A 7,949-nucleotide genomic window follows, 5' to 3' on the forward strand; every position below is an offset into this window, starting at 1 on the left:
GTGGTCCAACAATGCTAAGATGATCTTGAGGTACTGGGCCTTCAGGGCTCGGATGATGATGACAATCCCCTTTTCCCTAGTAATAGTTTTCCCCTGTAGCTAGCTGTAGTTTATGTAGTTGTAATAGTTGTTTGTAATATTTCGGGGTTGAGCAATGTTGCTGAAAGTAAAATTAAAACTAGTTCCTTAGAAAAAAAATTCTTTTGGGTGGCTGGTTCATTCTGACTTGAAAATTGAGACTGGGAGTTTAATTTTGGCTGTTCAAGATCAGGCTCTGAACATAAAATATTTTAATGCATCCATCCTTAGTGGGTCTGACCCTTTATGTCGTCTCTGTGGCACTAACAATGAAACTGTTGCTTACATTGTCTGTGGCTGTTCTACTTTGGTGGGAACATCATACAAGAAGCATCATGATGCAGTTGGACGCCGCCTGCATTGGTGTCTTTGTCCACAGTATAGCTTCCCAATTGTTAAAGAGTGGTGGAAACATAATCCTAGATCTGTGGAAGAACCTGAGAGTGTCAAACTATTGTGGGACTTTACTATTACCACCGACAGAACCATCCATGTTAATCAACCTAGTCGAACAATTGGTTTACTGTATGTTAAGTTAGAACTGTTTTTTTTCCTGAGCATACCAGCAGGGCTGACTGCTCAGTACAAATAAATAAACCTGATCTAATTTAGTGTTAAAACAGAAAAGACGTGCTTACTTAGTAGATTTTCCTTGTCTTTTTGACAATAATGTAACACGTAAAGAAGCTGAAAAAGTTGAAATGTATCAGGATTTGTTACTGGAAATACAAAGACTGTAGCTATTAAGGACTGAAGTTATTCCTATTGTTATCAGTGCTCTTGGTGCTGTGAGTCCTAAGTTTGATGACTGGCTGAAATCACTACATATCAATTTATATCCTTGTACTCTACAGAAAAGTGTTTTGTTGGAAACTGCTGGTTTGTTGCGTCGAATGAGTTTCGATGTTGTAATTATGTACCAGAATTATGTATTTGTTTTACTTCCGTGTGTATTGGAATATTAATAATAATAATAATAATAATAATACCACTGATGATGTCCATAGATTGTATGTCCCAAGAAAATTAGGAGGCCGTGGGCTTTTAGCTGTGGAAGAAGTGATGTACCGGGAGAAGTTAAATCTGAGTAAATATTTGACATCTAACCCTGAACCCTGGCTTCAAAAAGTTTACATTAGCAGTGAGTTTGAGCTTAATGAAACCCCAGATGATTACAAGCACCGTTGTGTTCAGGAAAACCTTGAAATGTGGAAAGACAAACCATTACATGGACAATTCCTTCGTAAAACATTGGACTCTGTTGATATGAATTTTCAATGGAAATGGCTTTCTACCAGCAATCTTAAAAAGGAAACTGAAGGATTTATATTTGCTTGTCAAGATCAAGCGGTTCCTACTAATTTAATTAAAGTTAGAATTTTTCAGCAGCCTGGGTCTGTTAATTGTCGTCTTTGTGGTTCACAGCAAGAAACTGTCGATCATTTGCTCACAAGTTGCAGTGTCATTGCCCAGTCTTTCTACAAGAAACGGCATGATGTTGTTGCTAAGTTGGTTCATTGGGAGTTGGCAAAAAAGGTGGCTTTGAAATCAATGACAAGTGGTGGGAACACTGCCCATTGCCCGTTCTTCACAATAATTCAATGAAACTCTTGTGGGACTTTACAGTTCAGACAGATAAACATCTGACACACAACCGGCCTGACATAATATGCCTTGATTTCACAATGAACTGCTGTTTTTTGATTGATGTTGCTATACCAGGAGATAGTAGAATTTCCCAAAAGATTTCTGAAAAACGGCAACGCTATAGTGACCTGAAGATTGAAATTCAGAAAATGTGGTCTGTAAGAGCATCTGTGGCTCCTGTTATCATTGGTTCCCTTGGCTCTGTTCCTGAAGGTTTAAAAGATCAACTACAAACATTACAGATTTATCATGCTAACCTCATCCCGAAGATGCAGAAGAGTGTCTTACTGAGTTCCTGTCATATTTTACGTCGGTTTGTGACAGAACATTAAAATCCTAACCTTTTGGCTAAAGTGTGGGATATAACTTATTTTTTTACATCTAGCTAGTTGTAATTCCAGCATTGCTGTGTGAATATTTAATAATAATAATATAATATGCTTAGTCAGAATATTAATGAGAAACGTCAGAAGTATACAGACTTGAAAATTGAGATCCAGAAAATGCGGAATATACGTGCTGTGGTTGTGCCACTTGTGATTGGTTCCCTTGGATCGATCCCCACTTGTTTGGCCACATCTTCTACTGAACTTTGATTTCTAAACTACGGAAAAGCGTCCTATTGGGATCCTGCCACATCCTAAGAAGATTTATAACAGAACACCCCTGAACTATGGTACAGTTTCAGAATAATTAATTTCATGTTGTACATGATGTGTATTTTATAATTATATTTTAAAATTATTTTAGTGTGGAACATGCCTTAGAGATTGTCGTGTAGGTGGCTTTGTATGTCAGAGGTATAATGAGGTGCGTGATGCAATTTGTGATAAAGCTTCATTGGCTTAGGGACAGGTTCAAGAGGAGCCTGTTGTTTGCAAAGAAAAGATGGATGACCCATCTTCTGAGACCCTGATTGCTGATGTAAGAATTCGTGGTGTTTGGCAGTCTCAAGTTGATGCTTTGTTTGATGTTCGGGTTTTTGACACAGATGCTCTTTCATATCTATCTCGTTTACCTCAGGCTGTCCTTCGTACTGCTGAAGTTGAGAAAAGGAGGAATTATGGTGCTGTATGTCTAGCGCGTCGTGCCATTTTCTATCCTCGGTGCTTTTCTGTAGATGGTTTATTTGGCACAGGAGCTGAAAATTTTTGCGCAGGCTTACAGATTCTCTACCAGTTAAATGGGAAAAGAATTATAGTGTTGTGTGATGGGATATGTGAGGGTACGATTATTTATTTATTTATTTATTTATTGATTAGCAAACACCCAACAGGGTTTTTACGCTAATGTACAAGGTACGTACACATAAGTGCCTAGTTTAAGTTACAATAACATAAGTGCCTATAATTTAGGTTACAATAATGATTAGTACTAAGTTACAATAAGTGCTAAGTTACAATAGGTGCTAGGTTACAACTAGTGCTAAATTACAGTAAGTGGTAAGTTACAATAAGTGCTAGAATTACAATGAATACTAAATTACAGTGAGGGCTAAGTTACAATAAATACAATAAGTGCTAAGTTACAATTATAAAGTAGGAGTAGTTGATTGTTTAAATGTTTCAAGATCAATGGTAGATAGATTAGGGATACATAGATCGTTCCAATGGGGAATAGTTCTGGGTAGGAATGAATAGAGATACGTGTTTACTGAAGACTGTATATGATTAAATTTCTGATCATGATGGGCTCTGGTAGCAGTTTGATTTAATGATGGCAGACAGCGATTTGGGACCAATAATAAATGATTAACTATCTTGTACAATAGGATGAGGCGTGCTTGCTTTCTGCGTTCTTGTAAAGATGGCCAATTTAGTTCATTTAACATGTCTGTGATACTGTCACGGTGGTGTCTGTTCCAAGGCTTATTTAAGACGAAACGAGCAGCTCGATGTCAAACTATCATTTGCAATTATTCGAGCAGCTTTATTTGTGTGTGTGGATCACGAACGAAATGGAGATCACTAAGTTTGGCAGATGGAGCGGCTATTGATGAGATATCGTATTGACAGTTGTGACAGATATATTCTTTTTGTTTAATTGTCATATTTACTGTTGTTTCATTAAGTGTATGCTTTAATGTATTATAATAGTAATAATAATAATATTTCAGAGAGATTGTCTTTCGCCTTTGTTGTTCATTATGACTCTGGTACTTATTATTATTATTATTATTATTATTATTAATGCTTTACAATGCAACATACAATTACAATTGTACATGTGTAGGTGGGTATAGATGAAGAAAAAGTTGCATTGATGGTCTGCCAGCAACCTGTGCTGGCAGCCGGGAGTTAATTAAACTTATGTAGTAAAGTTAATTGTCAGTCCAAAATCATAGCACTTGCTGCATCTACAGCAGTAATGATAGGTGCAGGGATTGTCAGGAGAGAAATTTGTGGTGAAGTGTTGCCATAAATAGTTCTGAATAGTAGCGTTGATGACTGGTAGGGACTGGTTGATGTCAATGCAAGGTAATTGGTTCCATATCCTGGGAATTCTATTAAAGTAAAAGTTTCTGGCATAGTTACTATTAGTGCGGACATGATTTAGTTTGTTAGTAGACGAAGACCTGGTGTTGGAAGAGCTAAATGATATGTAGTTGTATATGTTAAATTGAGAAGATGGCTGTTGTAAAGCTTTGACAAGGAACATAATATCATAGAGATCGAGCATATACATTAGAGGTAAGATACCTAACCGGAGTAAGCGTGTTTTATAGTCACTGACATAATCAGCTAGAATGAACTTGGTGGCTCGTCTTTGTACTTTTTCAAGAATAGTGGTATCTTTGATCATATAAGGATTCCACAATTGTGAGCAATAAGTTAACTAAGATCTCACTAGAGTTAAATAAAGAAGTTTTCTGGCTCTGATAGAATGGCAGCTATGGAAGACACGCCTCAGCAGTCCTAAATATTTATAGGCTTTAGCAGTTTTGATTTGATAGTGCTTGAACCAGGACATATCTGATGAAAGCTGCAAACCTAAGTCACGATGAGAAAGAAGCTGTGGGAGTGGGAAGCCATCAATAGAAGATGTGGTAGTGAATTTACTGTTGAAACTCAGGTGGATGCATTTGGGTACACTGAATCTAAAATCATTGTTAACACTCCAGGTGAATAAATGGTTGAGATCTTCTTGTAAGCACAGTTGGTCAGAAGAAACAGCAATACTTTTAGATAGTTTGGTATCATCAGCAAACTGGAATATACTTGAGAATTTTATGACAGATGGTAGGTCATTGATGTATAGCAGGAAGAGCAGCGGGCCAAGGGTGCTACCTTGAGGCACCCCAGACAGGACAGGAAGTAAGTTGGAAATGGAATTACAGATTCTTACACATTGTAGACGATTATGTAGATAACTGCTGAACCACTTATGGAGATTACCGGAGATTCCACAAGACTTCAATTTATTTAGCAGTTTCATATGTGGAACACTGTCGAAGGCCTTGCGAAAATCCAAATAAATAGAGTCTATTTGATGGCCTTGAGTGGTGACTTGATGAATGCTGTTCAAGTATAGCAACAGTTGTTGGGTAGTTGATCTACCAGGAAGGAACCCAAATTGACAATTTGTGATATGGCTGAGTGTGTGATTGATTATGTTGTTATAAACTAAAGTTTCAAGGACTTTAGACGTGTTGCTGAGGAGGGAGATCGGACGATAGTTCTTTACTGAAGATCTGTCTTCTGATTTGTATATAGGTACAATTAAATGAATCTTCCACTCCTCAGGAATTGACCCAGTTGACAGACTGAGATTAAAAAGATGGCATAATGGACGGGTTAGTGAGAAAGCACAGTTTTTGAGGACCTTGGGACTAATTTTGTCGATACCAGTAACTTTGTTAGGGTCAAGTTGGCACAGAACATAGTATACTTCATCCTCAGTGAATGTTAGAGAATTTATTTGATCTGGATGGAGTGATGGAATGGTTTGTTCAGAAGATGTTGGAGCTGTAAAAACTGAGTGGAAGTATCGATTGAACAGACTAGCTCGGGAAGCATCGCTTGAAGCTGTAGTGTCATCGAGATGTACAGTAGGTGGTATTGTGCCAGATTTAGTATAACTTCTAATATAGTGATAGATAGCAGGATTAGAGGATTCGGCATAACTGTTTATGAGGGAAGACTCATAGTTAGATTTGGCCAAAGCTACACTTTGTTGAAAATGTTCATCAGCTAGACGAAGTTTAGCAGAATTATGGGGAGTGGGTGAACGTTTATGAGTTCTTCTGAGAGTGTGAAGGCACTTCAACTGATGCCTTATATCACGACTAAACCACTTTGGATACACATTAGATCGCAACTGAAACTTGGGTATAAACAAGGACATTGCTTCTGAGATGACCGATTTGATGGTAGACCAAGTGCTTTCAACATCATCCCAGGTTAGGCAGTCAGCAATGTTAGAATTTAAAATAAAGTCATTCATACTCGTAAAGTCAGCTTTTGAATAATCATAAGCTTGTAATGTAGTAGTATTGTGAAGTGGTAGACAGTTTTGGTTAATACTGAAGGAAATTGGGAAATGGTCAGATGAAATCTTGGAACATTCTGGAGAATTAACTGAGACATTTGTGATGAGGTCTTCGTCATTGGTAAGAATGAGGTCAAGTATGTTGCCATGAATGTGTGTTGGGTAGGTTATAAGTTGGACAAGATTCAATTCAAAGGTCATGTCGCATAAGTCTTCAGAGGCTCGACAATTACCACACATTGTTTCCCAGTTTATATGTGTTAGATTAAAATCACCTAGAAGAACAACACTGTGAGTGCTGGAACTGTGATATGTGATCTGATAGGGATCGAATTTGAGATGATGTTGGATCAGGAGGAAGATACACCACACATAAGATTAGGCGTTTGGGTAGCTTTAGTTCAACAGTCAACATCTCAAGATTGGTGGGGGAGGGTAAGAGTTTACTGATGATATGAGTTCGAACGGCAATTAGGACCCCTCCACCTCTAGACCTACGATCATTGCGATAGATAATGTATTGATTTGGTAGAATTTCATTGTTAAATACATTGTTGGTTAACCAGGTTTCTGTAATAGCAACCAAGTCATATTCATGAGAGTAAACTAAGGATTGGAATTGTGTTAACTTATTAACAATACTTCTAGTGTTTATGTAGAGACAATTAGGTACCGTTATCATTTATCCTTGATAAGACCTCTAAGGGTTACCATCTTTCACAAACTCATCCACAATTGTTAACCATCTGGTCTACATGACGTAAGGCTGCAGCAAAAGCTATGCAAGTTCTTGGTTTGCTAAGAAGGTCCTTCAAACTTTTTTCTGTTGACTTGTTGACTTTTTTGTACAAAATGTATGTCAGACCTCACTTGGAGTATTGCATCCAGGTCTGGAGCCCTTACTTGGCGAAAGATATTGATCTCCTAGAGAAAGTACAGAGACGTGCCACCAAGTTATTACCTAGTTTATTTGATTTATCATACGAAACTCGTCTAGAGAGACTTGGTTTATATTCACTGTATTGTAGACGTCAAAGGGGAGATCTAATTGAGACCTACAAGATATTGAATGGTTACTATGACATCAACCCTACCTCATTTTTCACTTTGAGTAATACGGATACCACCAGAGGTCACCACCGTAAACTCTTTAAATTTCGATCTTGGCTGCTAGTGAGGCATAATTTTTTCACCAACAGAGTAGTTAATTTGTGGAATTCTCTTCCAGCAGATGTTATTTCTGCACCAACTGTGGCATTGTTTAAGAAGAATCTTGATGATTTATGGAGAACAACAAGATATGGGCACTCTCAAAGGCCTGCGGCCTAGCTTGACAGTCTTGTACTGCCAAGCAATTTTTGTCCATTAATAATAATAATAATAATAATGGACGACGTAATACTATGCCGTTGTTCACAACCCAGGGGCGTAGCCAGCCAGACGGTGGTGGGGGGCGGGCATCCCACACAAAACACTCGACATTGTTCATAATTGCACAAAAAGCTAATAACCCAATGATGGGCCAACATACGGTGTTGTAGTATTACAGCTTATTTAACTAGCTACATAACTACTTCATTACTGATTGCTACAAGTTATCACTTATTAATGGAAGTATTTTCGTCGAGCATCATCGCACGTGCCACGTGCCACAACTGTACTCCAACAAATTTGCCCACAATCCAGTAGAACTATGTGTCACAGTTACTCATAGTCTGTGCTGCAGTCCTAGCACA

The sequence above is a fragment of the Dysidea avara genome, chromosome 2, assembly GCF_963678975.1.
Source record: "Dysidea avara chromosome 2, odDysAvar1.4, whole genome shotgun sequence".
Classification (NCBI taxonomy): domain Eukaryota; kingdom Metazoa; phylum Porifera; class Demospongiae; order Dictyoceratida; family Dysideidae; genus Dysidea; species Dysidea avara.